Source organism: Oncorhynchus nerka, linkage group LG25 (assembly GCF_034236695.1).
Source record: "Oncorhynchus nerka isolate Pitt River linkage group LG25, Oner_Uvic_2.0, whole genome shotgun sequence".
Taxonomy (NCBI): Eukaryota; Metazoa; Chordata; class Actinopteri; order Salmoniformes; family Salmonidae; genus Oncorhynchus; species Oncorhynchus nerka.
The window spans coordinates 24,671,205-24,697,452 of record NC_088420.1 but is presented as its reverse complement, the minus strand read 5'-3'; the positions used below and the strand labels follow the sequence as shown (position 1 = coordinate 24,697,452).

Sequence of the window (26,248 nt, the reverse complement as noted above, 5' to 3'; positions counted from 1 at the left end):
AGCTTACCCTAGTAAAACTGACTATCCTACCGATCCTCGATTTCGGCGATGTCATCTACAAAATGGCTTCCAACACTCTACTCAGCAAACTGGATGCAGTCTATCATAGTGCCATCCGTTTTGTCACCAAAGCACCTTATACCACCCACCACTGCGACTTGTATGCTCTAGTCGGCTGGCCCTCGCTACATATTCGTCGCCAGACCCACTGGCTCCAGGTCATCTACAAGTCCATGCTAGGTAAAGCTCCGCCTTATCTCAGTTCACTGGTCACGATGGCAACACCCATCCGTAGCACACGCTCCAGCAGGTGTATCTCACTGATCATCCCTAAAGCCAACACCTCATTTGGCCGCCTTTCGTTCCAGTACTCTGCTGCCTGTGACTGGAACGAACTGCAAAATCGCTGAAGTTGGAGACTTTTATCTCCCTCACCAACTTCAAACATCAGCTATCCGAGCAGCTAACCGATCGCTGCAGCTGTACATAGTCTATTGGTAAATAGCCCACCCATTTTCACCTACCTCATTCCCATACTGTTTTTATACTGTTTTTTATTTATTTATTTATTTACTTTTCTGCTCTTTTGCACACCAATATCTCTACCTGTACATGACCATCTGATCATTTATCACCCCAGTGTTAATCTGCAAAATTGTATTATTCGCCTACCTCCTCATGCCTTTTGCACACATTGTATATAGACTGCCCATTTTTTTTTCTACTGTGTTATTGACTTGTTAATTGTTTACTCCATGTGTAACTCTGTGTTGTCTGTTCACACTGCTATGCTTTATCTTGGCCAGGTCGCAGTTGCAAATGAGAACTTGTTCTCAACTAGCCTACCTGGTTAAATAAAGGTGAAATAAAAAAAATAAAAAAATAAAAATATAAGTTGCATCTTTAGTATCATTAAAGTGAAGACGGTTATTTTATCAAATCAATTCTCTGCAATAATTATTACGTGATTAATTTATAGACTAATCATGTAAATGTAATTAACTAGGAAGTCGGGGCACCAAGGAAAATCTTCAGATTGCGTTGTGCAGACCGCACCACCCTCTGGAGATCCTTGCGGTTGAGGGCGGTGCAGTTGCCATACCAGGATGTGATACAGCCCGACAGGATGCTCTCGTTTGTGCATCTGTAAAAGTTTTAAGTTCCCCGGCGTAAATATCACAGACAAACTGAATTGGTCCACCCACACAGACAGCGTGGTGAAGAAGGCTCAACAGCGCCTCTTCAACCTCAGGAGGCTGAAGAAATTTGGCTTGTCACCAAAAACGATTCACAAACTTTCCATCTTCTCCACTACTGTCCCGTCGATGTGGATAGGGGGGGGGTGCTCCCTCTGCTGTTTCCTGAAGTCCACGATCATCTCCTTGTTTTGTAGACGTTGAGTGTGAGGTTATTTTCCTGACACCACACTCCTTGGCCCCTCACCTCCTCCCTGTAGGCCGTCTCGTCGTTGTTGGTAATCAAGCCTACTATTGTAGTGTCGTCTGCAAACTTGATGATTGAGTTTGAGGCATGCATGGCCACGCAGTCATGGGTGAACAGGGAGTACAGGAGAGTGCTGAGAACGCACCCTTGTTGGGCCCCAATGTTGAGGATCAGCGGGGTGGAGATGTTGTTTCCTACCCTCACCACCTGGGTGCAGCCCGTCAGAAAGTCTAGGACCCAGTTGCACACAACCCATCCTAGCTGTTGAAGCAGCCTAGGGCGTTTAGCATGGCTCAAGTGTTTCCCAATCTCGGTCCTGGAGTCCCCAATAGGTGCCTGTTTTGGTTTTTGCCATTGCGCTACACAGCTGATTCAAATAACTCATCATTAAGCTCCCCAGGACTGAGTTTGGGAAGCACTGCTGTAAGGGATCAAAATGTCCCCATGTGCTAGCCATTGTCAGATAGCCAGGCCACTCACTCATTGAGAGAGCACTTACAGTCATCTGCCAGGCTCCTCCAGTATCACTGCGTATCTGCTGCCCCGTGGCGTGATGTGTGTCCACCTCTCAGCAGGGCCGGCTGGGGGGACTGGCAGCCCCAGAGGCGGGTAAGGGGGCAGTGGGCAAGGGTGCAGAGAGGTAGAGTGCTGTGTCTGGAGGGTAGAGTCTGGGGAGGAGTCTACTTGGTCTGACCTTGGGCTCTGATGCACAATGATGGGTGGTGTGGCTCACTGACTGTCACACACACCTCACCACTGATGCAGTGAACCTAGCTACTTTCACTGACTGCTCAATACAAGCCACAGAGTCGGAGGAGTGATGAAGCAGCTTGAGTGTGCCTGTGTGTGTGAATCCGTAATATTATTGGGCTGGGACATCATTGCGTTGAGTAAATTGACATTGGAAGAATGTATTCAAAACCTTGCCAATATTTCGCTGTGTACAATTATAATTCAACCAAGAACAGTCAAGAGGATGTTCCATCAATATAGACATTGACAATTCATGTCAAGGGTCATGACCACTTAGTCATGTTGATGCAGTTAAATTGTCATTAATGGAGGAAAAAGCAATGTGATCTTATGAGTCAATGCTTTATTACACAATAAATGGTGTATTTGATAATATAATATGTCCATCAAAAGTAGGGGTGCGGAGAACAGGGAAACACCAGTTGATTATTATAACAATACAAAAATCCCTTTACACATCTATTAGTAGTGCAATGTGTGCATTGTTATGATCTGGTCAGAAAACAACAAACATTGTCATTTAAATGGTATTTATTAACTTTCCTCATTACATGTAGTGCAATAAGATATAAATCACAACTGGGTTGGTATGTATTTGCAGACCTTCCATTTTACAGCCACTCACAGAGAAAATAGTCTAAATGTACAGTATATGGGAACTAGGTAAGCTAGGCACTAGGTATATACAGTACATGTTATTGGGGATGACTTTTAAAGAAATATGACACATTTACTGTTCTATAAAATAACTAGGACCTTATTCCCATGAGCATTTGTACCTTTATTGTTTCTGTCATAGTCTGTAATATCCTCTGACTAGCTGTAAGTAGCCTATTTGCTTCATGGCAAGCCTGTTTTTCCAAAAATCTTTTAAAAGAGGCCATCAGCTGTTAAATTAATTGAGTGCTGTAGTTTAGGGCCACGGTTTGGCAATAACAGTCTATGCTGCCACTTTGTGCTCAAAGCATAATTTGTCTGGAGTCTCCTCCCCCCAATCTCTCTCATTGTCCATATACACTCAAACACTCACTCAAATGTTATCAATAGTCTGTGACACAGCTAAAAGGGGCAGGTTGCATGTGTTCAGCATAGAAAAGAACAGTAAAAAAGCAGCATACTGTACATGTTGCATTCATGTAATCACATCAGTCACAACAGTGTTCACCAATAGAGATGTCATAATGGACAGCACCAAACAAACAGAAACGTCAACTGTTAGTTCTATACAGAGTATTCTCCAGAGAGAACTACTGGATGAGAGTAAGATATGAAGGTTATGATTATGAGAAACAACACTACACCCAAATCTGTGGCTGAACATGTGAACTGATCAGAAAAGAGAGATTATTTCCTACTTGCTACTTAAACATACAGCCCTTTTAGAATAACATTCATGAATACCATCTATCTTGTTGCTTAGAGTTTAGAATATCGGTAATAAACCAAGAAAACCGGATTTTGTCCAAATGTCTCAAATATTTGTGTAATATGGCATCACTTGAACACAAAGTTCAACTGAAATGAATAACTGATCATGTATTTGATTTGGTGGAGTGATTATTCCACAGGCAGGTATTTTCATTACTTTCACATACATTTCAAAGTAAATATTTAGATGTAATTGCAAAGAAAGTATACAGTGCCTTGCAAAAGTATTCATCCCCCTTGGTGTTTTTCCTATTTTGTTGCATTACAACCTGTAATTTAAATGGATTTTTATTTTTATTTTTCAGGTATTGGACATACACAAAATATTCCAAATTGGTGAAGTGAAATGAAAAAATAACATGTTTAAAAAACAACAAAACAAAAAAAACAGAAAAGTGGTGAGTGCATATGTATTCACCCCCTTAGCTATGAAGCCCCTAAATAAGATCTGGTGCAACCAATTACCTTCAGAAGTGACATAATTAGTTAAATAAAGTCCACCTTGTAATGGGTTTCTTCTTCCTCCTCTGAGGAGGAGTAGTAGGAAGGATTGGAGGACCAAAATGCAGCGTGGTATGTATCCATAATGCAGTTTAATGGAAAAATGAATACAAAATACAAAAGAACAAGAAAATCAAAATGAAAACCGAAACAGTCCCGAATGGTGCAAACACTGAAACGGAAAAATAATCACCCACAACTCAAAGGTGAAACCAGGCTACCTAAGTATGGTTCTCAATCAGGGACAACGATTGACAGCTGCCTCTGATTGAGAACCATACCAGGCCAAACACAGAAATCCCAAATCATAGAAAAAGGAACATAGACTGCCCACCCCAATTCACGCCCTGACCATACTAAAACAAAGACAAAACAAAGGAACTAAGGTCAGAATGTGACACACCTGTGTGCAATCTAAGTGTCACATGATCTGTCACATGATCTCAGTATATATACACCTGTTCTGAAAGCTCCAGAGTCAACACCACTAAGCAAGGGGCACCACCAAGCAAGCGGCACCATGAAAACCAAGGAACTCTCCAAACAGGTCAGGGACAAAGTTGTGGAGAAGTACAGATCAGGGTTGGGTTATAGAAAAATATCAGAAACTTTGAACATTCCACGGAGCACCATTAAATCCATTATTAAAATTGAAAGAATATGGCACCACAACAAACCTGCCAAGAGAGGGCCGCCCACCAAAACCCACAGACCAGGCAAGGAGGGCATTAATCAGAGGCAACAAAGAGACCAAAGATAACTCTGAAGGAGCTGCAAAGCTCCACATCGGAGATTGGAGTATATTTCCATAGGACCACTATGAGCTAAAAATCCATTGCATAATGAAAAGAATAAGCAAACACATTTGGTGTTCACCAAAAGGCATGTGGGAGACTCCCCAAACATATGGAAGAAGGTACTCTGGTCAGATAAAATAAAAGATAAGATAAAGCTTTTTGGCCATCAAGGAAAATACTTTGTCTGGCGCAAACCCAACACCTCCCATCACCCCGAGAAAACCATCCCCACAGGGAGGCATGGTGGTGGCAGCATCATGCTGTGGGAATGTTTTTCATCGGCAGGAACTGGGAAACTTGTCAGAATTTTAAGGGATGACGGAGAGTGCTAAATACAGGGATATTCTTGAGGGAAACCTGTTTCAGTCTTCCAGAGATTTGAGACTGGGACGGAGATTCACCTTCCAGCAGGACAATGACCCTAAGCATACTGCTAAAGTAACACTTGAGTGGTTTAAGGGGAAACATTTAAATGTCTTGGAATGGCCTAGTCAAAGCCCAGACCTCAATCAAATTGAGAATCTGTGGTATGACTTAAAGATTGCTGTACACAAGCAGAACCCATCCAACTTGAAGGAGCTGGAGCAGTTTTGCTTTGAAGAATGGGCAGAAATCCCAGTGGCTTGATGTACCAAGCTTATAGAGTCATACCCCAAGAGACTTGGGCTGTAATTGCTGCAAAAGGTGGCTCTAGAAAGTATTGACTTTGGGCGGGTGAATAGTTATGCATGCTCAAGTTCTGTTTTTTTTCTTATTTCTTGTTTGTTTAACACAAAAAAACATTTGCATCTTCAAAGTGGTAGACATGTTGTGTAAATCAAATGATATAAACCCCCCAAAAATCAATTTTAATTCCAGGTTGTAAGGCAACAAAATAGGAAAAATGCCAAGGGGGTGAATACTTTCGCAAGCCACTAAAAGTAGTTGAATATTTGGAAATGTATTTGGAAATACACTTGGAAAATATTGTATTTTAAATTTCTCAAATACACAGACAAGTGTAATTTCAAATATAAGTATTCAAATACATGCATTTGAACCCAGGTCTGCTTGGTCCTATGGGTATTTGAAATGTATTTGGAAACAATTATTTGAAAATCATTTCAAATTGTATTTACATTATTTTTTTTGATAATACCTTCAAATACTTCAAATAGAAATAGTTGATTCAGCCAAATTATTGTAAAATACTAAAACACACAAAAAATTAAAAACACTTAAATAAGCTTATATTTCTACCCGGGTCTGGGCCCCCACCACACAGAAATGTCAATGGGATTTATTTGAAAAATTCAAGTTTGTATCTCAAATTTGAAATGAAGCCCTACTGTGTTTGTAGTAGTTCTGGCCCCAGTCAGGATGTCTGTCTAATTGTGAGTTAATATCTCCTCTAGAATTGAGTGTGTGAGGTAGATTACAAAGCCTGAAAATGTCAACTCACGCAACACTTTCTCCAAACACTCTCTCTTCACCATGATTGGCCCACTCTTCAAAATTACCCCGGAGCAACTATATGAATATTTCATTTGTGAGCATTAAATCTCTGTGTCATCCTTCTCTAATACACGTTCTTACTTGATTTATCTCCCAGCTTTACATGCTCATTCTCCACAATTACTTACTCAGCATCATAGAAAAAACTGCCAGTAATACAGTGCATTGGAAAAGTATTCAGACCCCTTAACTTTTACAAATTTTGTTAGTCTTATTGTAAAACAGATTCAATATGTTTCCCCTCATCAATCTCCACACAATGCTCCATTATGACAAAGCAAAAACAGTTTAATTTTTATCAACCTTATATAAAAAATAAAAAATAAAGTGTACAGACCGTTTACTCAGTACTTTGTTGAAGCACCTTTGGCAGCGATTACAGCCTTGAGTCTTCTTGAGTATGACACGACAAGCTTGGCACACCAGTATTTTGGGAGTTTCTCCCATTCTTCTCTGCAGATCCTCTCAAGCTCAGTCAGATTGGATGGGGAGCGTCGCTGCACAGCTATTTCCAGGTCTCTTCAGAGATGTTCAATCAATCGGGTTCAAGTCCAGGCTCTGGCTGGGCCACTCAAGGACATTGAGACTTGTTCCCGAAGCCACTCCTGTGTTGTCTCGGCTGTATGCTTAGGGTTGTTGTCCTGTTGGACGGTGAACCTTCGCACCAGTCTGAGGTTCTGAGCGCTCTGGAGCAGGTTTTCATCAAGGATCTCTCAGTACTTTGCTCCGTTCATCTTTCCCTCCATCCTGAATGGTCTCCCAGTTCCTGCCGCTGAAAAACATCCGCACAGCATGATGCTGCCACCACCATGCTTCACCGTAGGGATGGTTCCAGGTTTCCTACAGATGTGACACTTGGCATTCAGGACAAAGACTTCAATCTTGGTTTCATCAGACAAGATCAAATTTTTTCTCATGCTCTGAGAGTCCTTTGGCAAACTCCAAGAGGGCTATCATGTGCCTTTTACTGAGGAGTGACTTCTGTCTGGCCACTCTACCGTAAAGGCCTGATTGATGGAGTGCTGCAGAGAAGGTTCTCCCATCTCCACAGAGGAACTCTAGAGCTCTGTCAGAGTGACCATGGTCACCTCCCCTGATCAAGGCCCTTCTCCCCCGATTGCTCAATTTGGCTGGGCGGCCAGCTCTAGGAAGAGTCTTGGTGGTTACAAACTTCTTCCCTTTAAGAACGATGGAGAACGCTGTGTTCTTGGGGAACTTCAAAGCAAAATTATTTGGTACCCTTCCCCAAATCTGTGCCTTGACACAATCCTGTTTCGGAGCTCTACGGACATTTTCTTCGACCTCATGGCTTGGTTTTTACTCTGTCAACTGTGGAACCTTATTTTAACAGGTGTGTGCCTTTCCAAATCATGTCCAATCAATTTAATTTACCACAGGTGGACGCCATACAATTTGTAGAAACATCTCGAAGTTGATCAATGGAAACATGATGTACCTGAGCTCAATTTCAAATATGATAGCAAAGGGCCTGAATAATTATGTAAATAAGGTATTTCTGTTTTTATTAGTACATTTGCAAACATTTCTAAATACCTGTGTTTCGCTTTTGCGGTATTGTGTATAGATTGAGGAGAAAAATATATAATTTCATCCATTTTAGAATAAGGCTGTAACCTAACAAAATGTGGAAAAAGTCAAGGGGTCTGAATAGTTTCTGAATACACTGTACATCAGCATATCCATAAGTTACCACATTTTTCAAACCGTCACAGTTCCTATAAAGTACACTGAATTCGGACAGGGGGTAAGAAACTATTTGGAGAACATAGACACTTAACTTAGCATAGGGGTGACCTTTTTAAACTTTCTCTGAAGTCTGACAGTGAGAAAATGTCTACACCAGAGTCAAGAGTCAAGGGCTAACTTGGTAATTGGTTTGAGGATACTTCAGGAGAAGTGTTCACGAAAATTTGCAAAGCTGAGAGACAACAATGCCCTGAAGATAGTATTTACATATATTTCATGTTAGAATTGTTGTATTGCACCAGAAAAATAACTTGATGCTTTCAAAAATAAATAAGCAAATATGCACATCTGTCAAATTCTTGATAGAGTTGCTGCTGTGTATAGAGTTGAATAACACAGTGCCACAAGTTTAATAATTTCAGTTCCTCTGAATAGAACAAAAAATATATTAATTGTTATAAAATATGACCAATATGTACAGTTAAGCCTCAAGGCTTAAAGTTAATTAAAAGTCTCTCCCTGGAAATGTAAACCAAAACATCAATAACTTTTTCTTATTTCACTTGTTATTGCTTCATATATTTATTCAAATTACAAGTTACAACAAACATCCCAAGAAAGATGTTGGAAAAAGGCTAAACACGTGACAGCAATATTAGCTATTGGAGAGGATAAGTGTTATTTGAGAAATTAGACCCTGAAGAAAATGTATATAGGGGCTTCAGAACGGATTTGCCATGTACTTTTAAGAAAGGCTTCCGAAAACAAACATTAATCGGCAGTTCAAAATTCCACAACATTTTATGATATTGTATTTATAGATTTTTTTTGTAAAGGTTCCTCATTTATTGCTCTTCAAATAGTCTGACCAGAATTCAGCCATTAAAACCATCTACAGTGTCTTCAGAAAGTATTAACACCCCCTTGACGTTTTTCACATTTTGTTGTGTTACAGCCTGAATTTAAAATTAATTAAATGAAAAAATGTCTCACTGGCCTACACACAAAACCCCATAATGTCAAAGTGAAATTAGTTTTGCCTCGTAAAAAAGGGCACCTATTGGTAGATGGGTAAAAAAAAAGCTGACACTGAATATCCCTTTGTGCATGATGAAGTTATTAATTACACTTTGGATGGTGTAGTAACTACAAAGATACAGGCATCCTTCCTAACCCTATTGCTGGAAAATAAGGAAACTGCTCAGGGATTTCACCACGAGGCCAATAGTAATTTTAAAACAGTTACAGAGTTTAATGGCTGTGATAGGAGAAAACGGAGGATTGACCAGCAACATTGCAGTTACTCCACAATACTAAATACAAATTCAGCCTGTATTGAATACACATTTTCCAAAACATGTATCCTGTTAGCAACAAGGCACTCAAGTAATACTGCAAAAAATGTGGCAAAGTAATGAACTTGTTATCATGAATACAAGTGTTATGTTTGGGGCAAATCCAATGCAGCACATTACTGAGTACCACTCTCCATATTTTCAAACATAGCGGTGGCTGCACCATGTTATGGGTATGCTTGTAATCGTTAAGGACTGGGGAGTTTTTCAGGATAAAAAGGAAACAGAATGGAGCTAAGCACAGGCAAAATCCTAGAGGAAAACCTGGTTCAGTCTACTTTCCACCAGACACTGGGAGAGGAATTCACCTTTCAGCAGGACAATAATCTAAAACACAAGGCCAAATCTACACTGTAAGAAGACACGGCTTACTAAAAAGACAGGGAATGTTCCTGAGAGGCCAAATTATAGTTTTGACTTAAATCTACTTGAAAATCTATGGCAAGACCTGGAAATGGTTGTCTAGCAATGATCAACAACCAATTTGACAGAGCTCAAAGGATTTTGAAAATAATAATGGGCAAATGTTGCACAATCCAGGTGTGGAAAGCTCATAGAGACTTACCTAGAAAGACTCACAGCTTTAATCGCCGCCAAAGGTCTTCTACAAAGTATTAATTGTGACACAGGGGTGTGAATACTTACGTAAATGATTAACTTTGCCATTATGGGGTATTGAGTGTAAACGGCTGAGAAAATCAATCCATTCAATCCATTTTGGATTCAGGCTGTAACACAACAAAATGTTGAATAAGTCAAGGGGTATGAATACTTTCTGAAGGCACTGTACTTGGGGGAAGGGCGGGTGATTGAGATGCAGATAAATTGGATGCTTTTGGACACTAATCAGCGGAGGCCGCTCAGGCCGATAAACACATTTAGTGGCAACACTTGGGGTAGGAAACACATCACCCTCCAAAATGTCTGCACTGCCTTTGCTACAGATTAGAATAGAATGGGAGCATTTAGCTGGGAGCATTGCAGAAGCATTATGCACATTGAACACCCAGTCTACCTTAATGAGATGTTATATTACTGTATGACTTTGGTTTGAAAGTGGGGAAAAAATAGATTTGTTTAGAATTTCTATTAATCTAAAAAAAGTCTTATAATGGATGGACAATACAGATGAGATGAAATGTATCAATGAAATGTTTAATGTATTCATTAAAAGGAATTATTTATGCAATCTAACCTCGAGGCATCAGTCTCTGTCTGGACATGCTCTGTCTGGATATTAGCATCGTCAATAACGCTGCAAAGTGCATTCAGAACTTCAGCCAGACTATTATCTTGGATATATTTCAAAGAAAGCAAAACTATGAACTGCCTATTCTAAACTTAACTATGCAAATAACCTGATATGAAATTCCATCAGGGTTTATTGAAATACAGTATGTTGATTTACAGTATGTTGATATTCATGTGACTCATAACCCATATCAACATGCATATGCATCATCCTATGGGGTCGGATGACCTCATTGAAACTGTATCACTTGATCCCAAGCTGTAGTGTTTTGAAAAGGCAAAGTCAGAACGGAATGTCATGTATGATATGGTAGATTCCATAGCAAAAAAATTAAACATACCTCCACCGTCTTCTGCAAAGACCATTTGAGAGAGGGGGGATGAGTTATATATTATATGAATTCCCTATGAAGAAACTCAGTCATACTTATACCCATACACACACTTATGGACGAAGGGCATGGCTTCAAATGTTACAATCATAGTTTTCTTTTCTTCAGTGATATATTACTAATCCCAGGCCATGTTGTGTTTGTACAAGTCTTGATTAAAAATACAAATGTCAAACAATTCCCTTTATAGCCTTTGAATGCATTAATTTAAGATGTGGTGTGGAAAAAAATAACATTTAGCATTTTATTGTTTCTGAAACAATATTACGGTGGCATGAGTAGAACTTGTGCTAAAGCCGGTCCACAGACAAAAGAGGAAATCTCAGAACACTTCTGCAAAGTGTGGATGTCATCGTTGTCATCTGAAGCAGGTCACAGATTTTCTTCTTGTCCCAGCCAGTTTGTATTGTTGGGAGTATATAGATAGTGGGTGACAGATGTTATGTATGTTGAATATGGTTACAGTAAACACAGAAAATAAAGGAGAAGAGATGTGGGGACAAGGTGCTACCATTACGTATGGTCAGTATCTGTCTGTGGATGGAGTAGAAACATCCCACCTTTGACAATAACTGTATACAGACTTCATATTGTTAGTCATACATTTTCCATCAGCTCTTGTCTCTCTCTCCCTGTCATCACCAGTCACACAGCATACATTTTAAGTCAGATTTAGCCCTGCCTGACAGGGAGAATTATAGGGTAGAAGGAAGAAACGACTAGAGTTCCCACAACCAAAAAGCACTGGCTCTGCAGGAATCTAATAAAGGTCACAAATTGGAAGAGAGCCTCGATCTGGCACGGTCTGTCTCAGGGAGGCTGGCTATAAAATCACTCTTGGGTAATCCTGAGTCCAGCAGGGCTGGTGCCAAGCCTGCCCCCATGCCCACTCCCGTGCCCATGCCCATCCCCATGCCCATTCCCAGCGATGTAACAGTCCCCGGGAGGGAGGCTAGAGGGAACGCCCCCGCAGACATCTGGTGGGGAAGCACCATCCTATGAGTCATAGCGCTCCTGACCCCTGCATTGCCCCAGGAGGCCTGAGGGGGCCCGATGGAGGTGGAGGAGACACGGGCAGACTGTGATGGGCAGGGAGCCACGGGCTGAGCCCCTCCCTGGGGCAGGGAGGGCTGAGAGGCGGACAGTGCCCTGGCATTCTGACCCAGACTGCCCATGTGCAGAGACCGGGTGCTGTTATGGATGTTGGGCCTGTGTGTGGGGCTGGGCACAACTTGCTGAACCAGGGAGACCTGGGAGCCAGAAGAGGGCCCGTACTGGAATGTCCGTCCCCCAGCCGCTAAGGGGCTCTGGATGGGGGGGCTGGAGAGGGCCGTGACGAATGCACCACTGGCATATAGCTGGGGATGCATGGTCTGCTGGGTCTGTGGGGGAGGGGAGGCTGGCACTGGGCTGGATACACTCTGCATCACCTTGAACCTCCGCACCATCCGAGGGGACTGCAGGCCCCCAGCCCCTGCCAGAGGGCCTACCATGGGGGGACAGAAGCTCATGGCCACAGCCTGCTGGAGGGTGGCGATGGCTGAGCTCTGGGGAGGGCCAGGGGGGGTGAAGATCCCGCCATGTGTGGGTGGGTTGGACATGGACATGGCACGTGGCCTATTCAGGTCCACCTGCTGCACCATCTCACGGTCATATTTCACAATCTCCTGGATCATCTCGTTCTCCCGGTTGTTGAAGATGCCCGAATTGAGGTCATGCTGAACCTTGTGCATTAGGATCGAGTTCTTCTTCCCTGCGGAGGCGAGACAGAAGACGGGAGATGAGACTGAGCAGACACTGTTCCTCTGTAGAATCAGCATAATCAATACATTATACAAAGTAATAGCCAAATGGTTCAATGACTACTCCTGATAGTGCCCTACAATTCTCCCCCCTAATTGGTTGGTATTAGAGCAGTCACTGGCATAGCAGAAAAGAGTCTGGGGCAGCTGGAAGCAAGACAGACATGTATTTATACACTGTTTCAGCCTGCCTATCTGGAGGTTAGTCTTTAATTGAATTCACAGACGGTAATTTTGCACTGACAAGGGAAGAGACGCTTGAGCATCAGTATGTGTGTCAGTGAGTTCACTGTAGATGTTTTTACTTGTGTGTGTTTGTGTTGTGTGTATGCCCCCAAGCTGAATTGTAAACACAAATTATGTCACACACACAGATCTCTTGCGGTGAGGATGGGTGGCCAGTATTTTTGCAGAGTCACCCAGAGAAGACGTGAGGAGGAGGAACACCTGCCTATGGCGTGTGTGTGTGTGTGTGTGTGTGTGTGTGTGTGTGTGTGTGTGTGTGTGTGTGTGTGTGTGTGTGTGTGTGTGTGTGTGTGTGTGTGTGTGTGTGTGTGTGTGTGTGTGTGTGTGTGTGTGTGTGTGTGTGTGTGACTGGGTTGGTAGTGGTTTAGGGGGAGAAACCAATTTGCAGCTGAAATTGCTTCCTTCACGGAGCTTACACAGGCAGCCAGTGAGATCCCAGATCCATCTCTCCCCAGCTTTCAAACCATTTCTAATTGAACACATAAAAACTCCTCTGATTATTACTTCCACTCCCCTCTCATGTTTCTGAGTTGCATCTTTACTCTTTGTTTTTCCCATCAGCAGGGGATTTTCAACTTGTCTGTCTCTATTGGGCTCTTAAAAACAAATAGAGCGACACCCACATAAAAACATCAAGTAGAATTGGGCTCCAACTGGTACATGAGATAGTCTGAGGGACTGGGAGGAGATGGAACACAGTGCAGTCTGACAGGCACATTAACTCTCTCTTATTCAAGCTGCATAACTAGCTAGTATGATACAACTGAGTCTAGTTCACAGCAGTGGGCGGATGCTCTGTACAGTAGCCTACGCGTCAAGTCAAAAAGGCTAATTGCATGATGAGTCTTTAGGGTCAGGATAGAGTTCAGTGAATCCGGTCTACTTCCAGCAAGCCAAAATTGGTTCAGTGAAAGTTACCAGAGTGTTTGTTAGGTCTGGCAAATGTTCTCATAACACAAAAAGTGTCCAGTCGTCCTGATAATTATAGAATATTTGAATAAAACATTTGTCTGGTGCTGCAAAAACCTTCCTAGAACCCATTTAATCTTTAAAGGTTTTCCAGAATTTTTCATTGGATTGTGGGGACATCACAAATGATATACAGTACTGTGCAAATGTTTTAGGCAGGTGTGAAAAAATGCTGTCAAGTAAGAATGCTTTCAAAAATAGTTTATATTTATCAATTAAAAAAATACAAAGTGAGTGAAATTAAGAAAAATGTACATCAAATCAATATTTGATGTGACCACCCTTTGCCTTCAAAACAGCATAAATTATTCTAGGTACATTTGCACACAGTTTTTGAAGGAATTCGGCAAGTAGGTTAGCCCAAAAGTCTTGGAGAACCAACCACAGTTCTTCTGTGTATTTAGGCAGCCTCGAGTGCTTCTCTCTTTTCATGTAATCCCAGACAGACTCAGTGAAGTTGAGATCGGGGCTCTGTGGGGGCCATACCATCGCTTCTAGGACTCCTTGTTCTTCTTTACACTGAGGATAGTTCTTAATGACTTAATGACTGTATGTTTGGGGTCGATGTCATTCTGCAGAACAAATTTGGGGCCAATCAGATGGTTCCCTGATGGTATTGCATGATGGATAAGTATCTCCCTGTATTTCTCAGCATTGAGGAGACCATTAATTCTACCCAAATCTCCAACTCCATTTGCAGAAATGCAGTCCCAAACTTGCAAGGAACCTCCACCATGCTTCACTGTTGTCTGCAGACACTCATTCGTGTACCGCTCTTCAGCCCTTTGGCAAACAAACTGCCTTCTGCTACAGCCAAATATTTCAGCTTTTGACTCCTCAGTCCAGAGCACCTGCTGCCCTTTTTCTCCACCCCAGTTCCTGTGTTTTCATGCATAGTTGAGTTGCTTGGCCTTGTTTCCACATCGGAGGTATGGCTTTTTGGCAGAAAGTCTTCCATGAAGGCCACTTCTGACCAGACTTCCCCGTACAGATGATGGGTGTACCAGTGTCCCACTGTTTTCTGCCAATTCTGAGCTGATGGCACTGCTGGACATCTTCTGATAGCAATGGGAAGTAAGCATGATGTGTCTTTCATCTGCTGCAGTAAGTTTCCTTGGCCGACCACTGCATCTACGGTCCTCAACATTGCCCGTTTCTTTGTGCTTCTTCAAAAGAGCTTGGATAGCAAATATGGAAACCCCTGTCTGCCTTGAAATGTCTTGCTGATGCAGTATAACTACCTTGGGTCTTGTTGCTGTGCTCAGTCTTGCCATGGTGTATAACTTTTGACAGTAAAACTGTCTTCAGAAACCTCACCTTGTTAGCTGAGTTTGGCTGTTCCTCACCCAGTTTTATTCCAGCTACGCAGCTATTTCTGATTCAGTTAATGATTGTGTTTCAACCTACATATTGGATTGATGATTATTAGTAGCTGTTTGGTATAATTGTTTAATCATACACCTGACTATATGCCTACAAAATCCTTGACTTTGTGTAAGGGTAACTACCCTGGTCAACCTACAACCAAACAGCACAGGAATTAAATCATCAACATGTATTGATCACATCTTTACTAATGCTGCAGATATTTGCTTTAAAGCAGTATCCAAATCCATAGGATGTAGTGATCACAATATAATAGCCATATCTAGGAAAGCCAAAGTTCCAAAGGCTGGGCCTAAAATAGTGTATAAGAGGTCATACAATAAGTTTTGTAGTGATTCATATGTTGATGATGTAAAGAATATTTGCTGGTCTGTGGTGTGTAATGAGGAGCGACCAGACACTGCACTTGACGCATTTATGAAACTACTTATTCCAGTTGCTAATAAGCACGCACCCATTAAGAAAATTACTGTAATAACTGTTAAATCCCCGTGGTTTGATGAGGAATTGAAAAATTGTATGGTTGAGAGGGATGAGGCAAAAGGTATGGCAATTAAGTCTGGCAGCCAAACTGATTGGCAAACGTACTGCAAATTAAGAAATCATGTGACTAAACTAAATAAAAAATAAACTACACTATGAAACAAAGATAAATTATATAAAGAATAATAGTAAAAAGCTTTGGGACACCTTAAATAAAATGTTGGGGGAAAAAGCCAACTCGGCTCCTTCATTCATTGAATCAGATGGCTCATTCATCACAAAGCCCACTGATTTTGCAAACTACTTTAATGACTTCTCCATTGGCAAGATAAGCAAATTTAGGGACGACATACCAGCAACAAACGATGACACTACACATCCAAGAATATCGGACCAAATTATGAAAGACAAGAATTGTACTTTTGAATTCCGTGAAGTCAGTGTGGAAGAGGTGAATGACAAGCCACTGGGGTCTGACAATCAGGATGGAAAATTACTGAGGATAATAGCAGACGATATTGCCACTCCTATTTGCCACATCTTCAATTTAAGTCTTCAAGAGAGTGTGTGCCCTCAGGCCTGGAGGGAAGCTAAAGTTATTCCGATACCCAAGAATAGTAAAGCCCCCTTTACTGGCTCACATAGCCGACCAATCAGCCAGTTATCAAATTGTGTTTGACCAGATACAATGCTATTTCACAGTAAACCAATTTACAACAGAATTTCTGCATGCTTATAGGGAAGGACACTCAACAAGCACAACACTTACACAAATGACTGATGATTGTCTGAGAGAAATTGATGATAAAATGATTGTGGGGGCTGTCTTGTTAGACTTCAGTGCAGCTTTTGACATTATCAATCATAGTCTGATGCTGGAAAAACGTATATGTTATGGCTTTACATCCCCTGCTATAATGTGGATAAAGGGTTACTTTATCCACAGAAGAACTTCCGGGTTGGAGCGAGCGGTCGCATCCGCACTCGGTCCGCAGGTAGTATTACATTTCATTACATTTCATTATAGTACAACGGTTTGATTTGTCTAATCTTAGCAATTTCTTCTACATAGCCGTCTTTGCATCATAGATAATTGCGTAATTATCGTATTTCGTCGTCCTAACGCAGTCTACACTGCTATCTGCCCTGCAGCTAGCCAGCTAGCTAACGTCCACCGTCTACCGATTAGCAGCACAACTATTACACTCAACTGAACGACTTGATTAGTGTAGTGTTAGCTAGCTACATAGTTGTCTTTGCTGTCTTCGTATCCAAGATAATTGTGTAGTTTAGAGTGTGTAGTTTTAGAGTGATTATCTTAATTTACCGAGGTTAGCTAGCCAGCTATTTGTCGTCCTTAACGTAGGAGACACTGCTAGCTAGCCAACAGCTAGCCAACGTCTACCGAACAGAACTTCCGCACTCAACAATCCGGTCGCATTTCGCTTCGCTCCACAGGTAGTATCACATTTTTCATTTCATTTCATTACAGTACAACGGCTTGATTTGTTTGATCGTAGCTAGCTACATAGCTAGCTACATAGCCGTCTTTGTATCAAAGATAATTGTGTAGTCTAGAGCGATTTCCTAGGTTAGCTAGCCAGCTATTGTCGTTCTTTTAACGCAACGTAACGTAATCAACACTGCTAGCTAGCCAGCTGGCCCCGAATAGCAGCACAGTAGAAACTATTACACTCAACGGAACGACTTGATTAGTGTAGTGTCAACAACGCAGCCACTGCCAGCTAGCCTACATAGTCAACAACGCAGCCTCTGCCAGCTAGCCTACTTCAGCAGTACTGTATCATTTTAATCATTTTAGTCAATAAGATTCTTGCTACGTAAGCTTAACTTTCTGAACACTCGTGACGTGTAGTCCACTTGTCATTCCAATCTCCTTTGCATTAGCGTAGCCTCTTGTGTAGCCTGTCAACTATGTGTCTGTCTATCCCTGTTCTCTCCTCTGCACAGACCATACAAACGCTCCACACCGCGTGGCCGCGGCCACCTAATCTGGTGGTCCCAGCGCGCACGACCCACGTGGAGTTCCAGGTCTCCGGTAGCCTCTGGAACTGCCGATCTGCGGCCAACAAGGCAGAGTTCATCTCAGCCTATGCCTCCCTCCAGTCCCTCGACTTCTTGGCACTGACGGAAACATGGATCACCACAGACAACACTGCTACTCCTACTGCTCTCTCTTCGTCCGCCCACGTGTTCTCGCACACCCCGAGAGCTTCTGGTCAGCGGGGTGGTGGCACCGGGATCCTCATCTCTCCCAAGTGGTCATTCTCTCTTTCTCCCCTTACCCATCTGTCTATCGCCTCCTTTGAATTCCATGCTGTCACAGTTACCAGCCCTTTCAAGCTTAACATCCTTATCATTTATCGCCCTCCAGGTTCCCTCGGAGAGTTCATCAATGAGCTTGATGCCTTGATAAGCTCCTTTCCTGAGGACGGCTCACCTCTCACAGTTCTGGGCGACTTTAACCTCCCCACGTCTACCTTTGACTCATTCCTCTCTGCCTCCTTCTTTCCACTCCTCTCCTCTTTTGACCTCACCCTCTCACCTTCCCCCTACTCACAAGGCAGGAAATACGCTCGACCTCATCTTTACTAGATGCTGTTCTTCCACTAACCTCATTGCAACTCCCCTCCAAGTCTCCGACCACTACCTTGTATCCTTTTCCCTCTCGCTCTCATCCAACACTTCCCACACTGCCCCTACTCGGATGGTATCGCGCCGTCCCAACCTTCGCTCTCTCTCCCCCGCTACTCTCTCCTCTTCCATCCTATCACCTCTTCCCTCTGCTCAAACCTTCTCCAACCTATCTCCTGATTCTGCCTCCTCAACCCTCCTCTCCTCCCTTTCTGCATCCTTTGACTCTCTATGTCCCCTATCCTCCAGGCCGGCTCGGTCCTCCCCTCCCGCTCCGTGGCTCGACGACTCATTGCGAGCTCACAGAACAGGGCTCCGGGCAGCCGAGCGGAAATGGAGGAAAACTCGCCTCCCTGCGGACCTGGCATCCTTTCACTCCCTCCTCTCTACATTTTCCTCTTCTGTCGCTGCTGCTAAAGCCACTTTCTACCACTCTAAATTCCAAGCACCTGCCTCTAACCCTAGGAAGCTCTTTGTCACCTTCTCCTCCCTCCTGAATCCTCCTCCCCCTCCCCCTCCTCCTCCCTCTCTGCAGATGACTTCGTCAACCATTTTGAAAAGAAGGTCGACGACATCCGATCCTCGTTTGCTAAGTCAAACGACACCGCTGGTTCTGCTCACACTGCCCTACCCTGTGCTCTGACCTCTTTCTCCCCTCTCTCTCCAGATGAAATCTCGCGTCTTGTGACGGCCGGCCGCCCAACAACCTGCCCGCTTGACCCTATCCCCTCCTCTCTTCTCCAGACCATTTCCGGAGACCTTCTCCCTTACCTCACCTCGCTCATCAACTCATCCCTGACCGCTGGCTACATCCCTTCCGTCTTCAAGAGAGCGAGAGTTGCACCCCTTCTGAAAAAACCTACACTCGATCCCTCCGATGTCAACAACTACAGACCAGTATCCCTTCTTTCTTTTCTCTCCAAAACTCTTGAACGTGCCGTCCTTGGCCAGCTCTCCCGCTATCTCTCTCAGAATGACCTTCTTGATCCATATCAGTCAGGTTTCAAGACTAGTCATTCAACTGAGACTGCTCTTCTCTGTATCACGGAGGCGCTCCGCACTGCTAAAGCTAACTCTCTCTCCTCTGCTCTCATCCTTCTAGACCTATCGGCTGCCTTCGATACTGTGAACCATCAGATCCTCCTCTCCACCCTCTCCGAGTTGGGCATCTCCGGCGCGGCCCACCCTTGGATTGCGTCCTACCTGACAGGTCGCTCCTACCAGGTGGCGTGGCGAGAATCTGTCTCCACACCACGTGCTCTCACCACTGGTGTCCCCCAGGGCTCTGTTCTAGGCCCTCTCCTATTCTCGCTATACACCAAGTCACTTGGCTCTGTCATAACCTCACATGGTCTCTCCTATCATTGCTATGCAGACGACACACAATTAATCTTCTCCTTTCCCCCTTCTGATGACCAGGTGGCAAATCGCATCTCTGCATGTCTGGCAGACATATCAGTGTGGATGACGGATCACCACCTCAAGCTGAACCTCGGCAAGACGGAGCTGCTCTTCCTCCCGGGGAAGGACTGCCCGTTCCATGATCTCGCCATCACGGTTGACAACTCCATTGTGTCCTCCTCCCAGAGCGCTAAGAACCTTGGCGTGATCCTGGACAACACCCTGTCGTTCTCAACTAACATCAAGGCGGTGGCCCGTTCCTGTAGGTTCATGCTCTACAACATCCGCAGAGTACCACCCTGCCTCACACAGGAAGCGGCGCAGGTCCTAATCCAGGCACTTGTCATCTCCCGTCTGGATTACTGCAACTCACTGTTGGCTGGGCTCCCTGCCTGTGCCATTAAACCCCTACAACTCATCCAGAACGCCGCCGCCCGTCTGGTGTTCAACCTTCCCAAGTTCTCTCACGTCACCCCGCTCCTCCGCTCCCTCCACTGGCTTCCAGTTGAAGCTCGCATCCGCTACAAGACCATGGTGCTTGCCTACGGAGCTGTGAGGGGAACGGCACCTCAGTACCTCCAGGCTCTGATCAGGCCCTACACCCAAACAAGGGCACTGCGTTCATCCACCTCTGGCCTGCTCGCCTCCCTACCACTGAGGAAGTACAGTTCCCGCTCAGCCCAGTCAAAACTGTTCGCTGCTCTGGCCCCCCAATGGTGGAACAAACTCCCTCACGACGCCAGGACAGCGGAGTCAATCACCACCTTCCGGAGACACCTGAAACCCCACCTCTTTAAGGAATACCTAGGATAGGATAAAGTAATCCCTCTAACCCCCCCCCCCCCTTAAAAGATTTAGATGCACTATTGTAAAGTGGCTGCTCCACTGGATGTCATAAGGTGAATGCACCAATTTGTAAGTCGCTCTGGATAAGAGCGTCTGCTAAATGACTTAAATGTAAATGTAAATGTAAGCTTCTCAAATATAATCCAGTTAGAATCTGGAATTCCCCAGGGTAGCTGTTTAGGCCCCTTGCTTTTTTCAGTTTTCACCAACGACATGCCACTGCCTTTGAGTAAAGCCAGAGTGTCTATGTATGGGGATGACTCAACACTATACACGTCAGCTACTACAGTGGCTGAAATGACTGCAACACTCAACAAATAGCTGCAGTTAGTTTCAGACTGGGTGGCAAGAAATAAGTTAGCCCTAAATATTTCTAAAAGTAAAAGCATTGTATTTAGAACAAAACACTCGCTAAACCCTAAACCTCAACTAAATCTTGTAATAAATCATGTGGAAATTGAGCAAGTTGAGATGACTAAACTGCTTGGAGTAACCCTAGATTGTAAATTGTTATGGTCAAAACATATTGATGCAGTAGTAGCTAAGATGGGGAGAAGTCTGTCTATAATAAAGCAATGCTCTGCCTTCTTAACAACACTATCAACAAGACAAGTCCAACAGGCCCTAGTTTTGTCACACCTTGACTACTGTTCAGTTGTGTGGTCAGGTGCCACAAAAAAGGACTTAGTGTCACGGCTGGCTGAAGTACTGGACCAAGATGCAGCATGGTAAGCGTACATTTTAACTTTATTTAAAAATGACACCGACAGAACTTCCCACCACCAACGGACCAAGCAGCATGGTAAGGTGGACTCCTGGACATGGGAGGACGTTCTGGACGGCAAGGGAGTCTACACATGGGAGGAGATCCTGGTGGGAAGGGATTGCCTTCCATGGGAACAGGTGGAGGCAGCTAGGAGAGCAGAGGCAGCCGGAGAGAGGAACCAGCGGTATGTGGGAACACGGCTGGTAAGGAAGCCAGAGAGGCAGCCCCAAAAACCTTTTTTGGGGAGAGCACACGGGGAGTGTGGCAGAGTCTGGAAGCAGACCTGAGCCAACTCCCCGTGCTTACCGTGGCATTCATGGGACTGGTCAGGCCCCGTGCTATGGGGTGATGCGCACGGTACCGAGGCGGAGTATTCACAGGCCTGTATGCTCGGTGCCAGCGTCCAGCATTTGCCGGGGGGAAGCTGGCATCCAGCCAGAACGGGTGGGGCCAGCTCTGCGCTTGAGACCGCCAGTGCGCCTCCATGGCCCTGTGTATCCAGTGCCTCCACTACGCACCAGGCCTCTGGTGGCAGCCCCACGCACCAGGCTGTCTCTCTGTCTCCTCCCTCCAGAGTGTCCCGCCTGTCCGGAGCTGCCAGAGTCTCCCTCCTGTCCAGAGCTGCCAGAGCCGCCCTCCTGTCCGGAGCTGCCAGAGCCACCCTCCTGTCCGGAGCTGCCAGAGCCGCCCTCCTGTCCGGAACTGCCAGAGCCGCAGCAACTCAGTCCAGAGTCGCCCCTCAGTCCAGAGTCGCCCCTCAGTCCAGAGGCGTCCCTCAGTCCAGAGGCTCCCCTCAGTCCAGTGGCGCCCTCTACAAGGGTCTTCAGTCCGGGGCCCGCTCCAGAGGCGCCACCTACGTGGGCCAAGACTGAGGTGGAGCGGGGTCCACGTCCCGCACCCGAGCCGCCACCGTAAGAAGGCCCACCCGGACCCTCCCCTTTAGAGTCAGGTTTTGAGGCCGGAGTCCGCACCTTTGGAGGGGGGGATACTGTCACGTCCTGGCCATAGAGAGGCTATTTATTCTCTATTTTGGTTAGGCCAGGGTGTAACTAGGGTGGGCATTCTATGTCCTTTTTTCTATGTTTTGTATTTCTATGTCTTGGCCTGGTATGGTTCTCAATCAGGGACAGCTGTCTATCGTTGTCTCTACCCTTTTCCCCCACCTGTTTTGTGGGAAGTTAACTTTGACTTTGTTCAGGGCACATAGCCCAAAGCTTTACGGTTTGGTTTTGTTCTTTGTTTTGTCGGCGTCATTTTTAATAAAGAGAAAATGTACGCTTATCATGCTGCACCTTGGTCTAGTCCTTCAGCCAGCCGTGACACTTAGGAAAATTGCAATTGGCTCAGAACAGGGCAGCACGGCTGGCCCTTGGATGTACACAGAGAGCTAATATTAATAATACGCATGTCAATCTTTCCTGGCTGAAAGTGGAGGAGAGATTGACTTCATCACTACTTTTATTTATGAGAGGTATCTGTCTGTTTAAACTCCTGGCACACAGCTCAGACACCCATGCATACCCCACAAGACATGCCACAAGAGGTCTCTTCACAGTCCCCAAGTCCAGAACAGACTATGGGAGGCACACAGTACTACATAGAGCCATGACTACATGGAACTCTATTCCACATCAAGTAACTGACGCAAGCAATAAAATAAGATTTCTAAAAACAGATGAAAAAACACCTTATGGGACAGCGGGGCCTGTGAAGCAACACAAACATTGGCACAGACGCGCACACACATGCACACACACACACAGACACACACGCACACACACACACACGATAACATGTGCACTGTACATACACATGGATTTAGTTCTGCAGATATGTGGTAGTGGTGGAGTAGGGGCTTGAAGGCACACAGTGTGTTGTGAAATCTGTGAATGTATTGTAATGTTTTTAAAATTGTATAAACGGGTAGCTACTGCTTTGGCAGCAGCTAATAGGGATCCATAATAAATACATAATAAATAAATAATAAATAATAAATACAAATGTACCTTGAAGAATTGATGCTATTTCGAAGGAAAAGGGTAGTCACACCAAATATGGATTTGATGTAGATTTTTCTTCTGTTCACTCACTTTGCATTTAGTTAATTGATAAATATAATCTATTAACATGTCTATTTTGGAAAGCATTCTTATTTTACATCATTTTTTCACACCTGCCTAAAACTTTTGCACAGTACTGTACACAAAACTCAACAACTGTCCAGTTGTGCGGATGATTCTGCAATCTTTCTTTTAGGGTCCAAAAAGCATTCAACTAATGTTGCAAGAATGTTCCTAGTACATATTTAATCTGTTATTTAATGTGGAACTGATAGCATTTCCATACAGACAATTATAATGTCAGTCAAAAATATAAAATTCCCAGTTTATGCTACAAAAACAACTTTAGGTTTTAAAAATAAATTATGTTTGACTCAACATTTGATGATGTACACTAAGGCTTTGTTGACAGAATAGATGGATGCAGGTCAATGCATGATTAATATAATTCACCAGTACATTTGTTGGTAGTCCAATGAATGTTGCTCTCAGGTTGTAAATCACAGCTGGTTTGGTAACTTGTTAGCTGCCTCCATTCGGCATGCACTGTTTCAGTGTCAATGACTCGATATTTTGGAGAACACAACATAAAGAGAGACCTAAGTGGACAACATTCATAGTTGTTTGATTACTGTACAGTTCACAAATGTAAGAGGACTCCTGTGGTATGAACATATTTGTTGAAATCCATTCAGGTGGCTTTTGGAGAATGTGTTCTAGTGATCTAAAGTCACTCTGTTGCAACTGCCTGTAAACACACAGACCAGTTCAAAGTGAATGATGACAGGTCCTACTGCCTGTAAACACACAGTCCAGTTCAAAGTGAATGATGACAGGTCCTACTGCCTGTAAACACACAGTCCAGTTCAAAGTGAATGATGACAGGCCTATGTGGCAAATGGCTTGTTTGCATGAAGGCCTACTGTAGCTCTGGTTGGCTATGGTGCACCGGTCTGCGTAGACTCTGGTCCTGGACAAGACAGATATTTTTATTCGGTTTTATATACTGCAGTGTCCTATTAATTGTCCAAAAGCACGGTTGCTTTCCCACTCTATATTACTATATAATTTTTACAAAGGTCTCTGTAATTCCCAAACATTCAAAAAAATATATTAAAATGTGAAAATGAACATATCTAAGTATTCGCTTCTCAGAAAAAGTTTTTAAAAAGTGTAATATTCTTCTATAGGGTGTATATGAACAGATTTGTATAAGGTTTTATGTTGGGGGTTTTTAGGGGCTGGGTCAGCTTTAATGTTGCCGATAGATTGTTGCTTCCATCAATGTAATTGTCTGCATCATTTCCAATCACCCATATATTTATATATCCATATACATGCATACATACGCTTACCTATATACATATATATATATACATATACAGTTGAAGTCAGAAGTTTACATACACCTTAGCCAAATACATTTAAACACAGTTTTTCACAATTCCTGACATTTAATCCTAGTAAAAATCCCCTGTCTTAGGTCAGTTACGATCAACACTTTATTTTAAAATAATAGAGAAAATAGTAGAGGGTAGCCTAGTGGTTAGAGCGGTGGACTAGTAAGCGGAAGGTTGCAAGTTCAAACCCCAGAGCTGACAAGGTACAAATCTGTCGTTCTGCCCCTGAACAGGCAGTTAACCCACTGTTCCTAGGCTGTCATTGTAAATACGAATTTGTTCTTAACTGACTTGCCTGGTTAAATAAAGGAAAATTTTAAAAAATATATATATTTGATTTCATTCATCATTTTCCCAGTGGGCCAGAAGTTAACATACACTCAATTTGTATTTGGTAGCATTGCTTTCAAATTGTTTAACTTGGGTCAAATGTTTCGGGTAGCCTCCCACAAGCTTCCAATAATACGTTGGGTGAATTTCAGCCCATTCCTCCTGACAGAGCTGGTGTGACTGAATCAGGTTTGTAGGGCTCCTTGCTCGCACACGCTTTTTCAGTTCTGCCCACACATTTTCTATGGGAATGAGGTCAGGGCTTTGTGATGGCCACTCCAATACCTTGACTTTGTTGTCCTTAAGCCATTTTGCCACAACTTTTGTTGTTGTTTCTCTTATTTGAGCTTTTCCTGCCATAATATGGTATTTTACCAAATAGGACTATCTTCTGTATACCACCCCTACCATGTGACAACACAACTGATTGGCTCAAAGGCATAAAGAAGGAAAGAAATTCCACAAATTAATTTTCAACTAATGCATTCCAGGTGACTACCTCATGAAGCTGGTTGAGAGAATGTCAAGAGTATGCAAAGCTGTCATCAAGGCAAAGGGTTGCTACTTTGAATAATTTTAAAATATATTTTGATTTGTTTAACAGTTTTTTGGCTACTACATGACTCCATATGTGTTATTTCATAGTTTTGATGTCTTCACTATTATTCTACAATGTAGAAAATAGTGACAATAAAGAAAACCTCTGGAATGAGTAGGTGTGCCCAAACTTTTGACTGGTAATGTAGGTTGCAACGAACATTCAAATTTGCTAATTCATCCCCC

General features: G+C 43.5%; 1 pseudogene; it reads right to left on the bottom strand.

Annotated features, from left to right (window-relative positions):
- Positions 1–8,808: 8,808 nt before the first annotated feature.
- Positions 8,809–26,248, bottom strand: part of LOC115109265 (potassium/sodium hyperpolarization-activated cyclic nucleotide-gated channel 2-like) — a 103,484-nt pseudogene continuing 86,044 nt past the window's right edge.